Source organism: Dromiciops gliroides, chromosome 2 (assembly GCF_019393635.1).
Source record: "Dromiciops gliroides isolate mDroGli1 chromosome 2, mDroGli1.pri, whole genome shotgun sequence".
Classification (NCBI taxonomy): Eukaryota; Metazoa; Chordata; class Mammalia; order Microbiotheria; family Microbiotheriidae; genus Dromiciops; species Dromiciops gliroides.
In genome coordinates this window covers 161,640,636-161,642,229 of record NC_057862.1, presented here as the reverse complement: position 1 = coordinate 161,642,229, position 1,594 = coordinate 161,640,636, and the positions used below count along the sequence as shown (strand labels likewise).

Below are 1,594 nucleotides of genomic sequence, written 5' to 3'. Positions count from 1 at the left end.
AAGACTGTACATATCCGGCATCACTAGGCAAACAGGGTTTAACAAGTAGCCACACTGTATTATTCCCCCATTTCTAACTTTAGGAAGAGTGTGTTCATAGGTTTTATATTTCTGGTGTCACTAATCAGAGGAAAGATTTGACCTACATGAAAAGTGCATCATACCTAATCCCTTAACCAGTGTCATGTTCTCTAGACAATAAAGTGGCAGCACATTAAAAGACTTTAAAATTGCAGCTCCTTCTGGATTCCCCAAAGAGTATCTGCACTCTTCTTTAAATGGGCTCCTCATCTGGATTCAGGGTTACCTTCACCACATCTGAAATGCCATTCTGCCCCAAGACACAGGGGACACTAAGGAAGGCGTCTTCATTAATGCCATATAGGCCCTTAGTCATGGTGGAAATTGGATGCACTCTCCTAAGATTCTTCATAATGCTTTCTGCCAGATCTGCCACAGACAATCCAATGGCCTAGGAAGTATAGCCCTTCAACTTGATCACCTCATAAGCATTTTCAACCACCTGTTTATGATCTTCTTTCTAATTCTCTGAATCAGCTTCAGTTCCCCAAGCAGGATAAAGATTCTTCAGAGACACACCAGCAACATTCACACTACTCCGTATAGGAACACTTGAGTCTCCATGTTCCCCAAGGACCCATCCATGACAACTTGAAGAATGGACACCAAGTCTCTCCCCATTAGGTAAACAGAAATGGGCAGAATCCAGATTGCAACCACTTCCAATAACACGATTTTTAGGAAAGCCACTTAACTTCCAGGCCACATATGTCAAAATATCCACTGGATTGGAAACAATAAGCAGCTTGTAATTAGGGCTGTATTTAACAATACTGCAAATGATAAATTTAAAGATATTCACATTATACTGGACCAAATTAAGACGACTTTCTCCCTCCTGTTGACGTGCCCCAGCGGTAACGACAACCAGCTTTTAGTTTGCAGTCACACTGTAGTCTTTGCTAGAAACAATCTTTGGTGTTTTGAGGAAAAGGCTGCCATCTTGGAGATCCATCATCTCTCCCTTTAGTTTGTCTTCTATGACATCTACTAGGGCAAGTTCATCAGCCAAATCCTTCAATAAGATACTGATGGCACATGCCATGCCAACTGCACCAACCCCAACAACAGTGATCTTGTTTTGGGGAACCTGGTCTTCCTTTAGGACATTCAGAATCAGATGATCCTTGACAGTAGTTGCCATTTTGGGGGAAATCTAGGTTGCTGGTCAGGCTGCAAGGAGTTCTGAGTTAGATGTGAGACTGCTGCTTCCGGACTCGTGCTGATTGTAAATTGTTTTAATAGTGGGGAAAAAAAGCAATTATAATTGAGTGTGCATGGAGTAAACAGCAGCATATTCTGTTGGCTCACCTATGAATTGGTTCAATCTTTTGGGAAAGTATTTGTTGTGGTTGATCAGTGATTCAGTTGTGTCTGACTCTTCATGACCCCATTTAGGGCTTTCTTGGCAAAGATACTGGAGTTGTTTGCCATTTCTTTCTCTACCTCATTTTACAGATGAGGAAGGAACTGAGGTAAACATGGTTAAGTAACTTGTCCAGGGTCACAAAGC

The 1,594-nt window shown here is 41.8% G+C and overlaps 1 pseudogene; it reads right to left on the bottom strand.

The window, feature by feature from the left end:
* Nucleotides 1–224: 224 nt before the first annotated feature.
* On the bottom strand, nucleotides 225–1,231 carry LOC122743134 (annotated as a pseudogene).
* Between the last annotated feature and the right edge of the window lie 363 nt (nucleotides 1,232–1,594).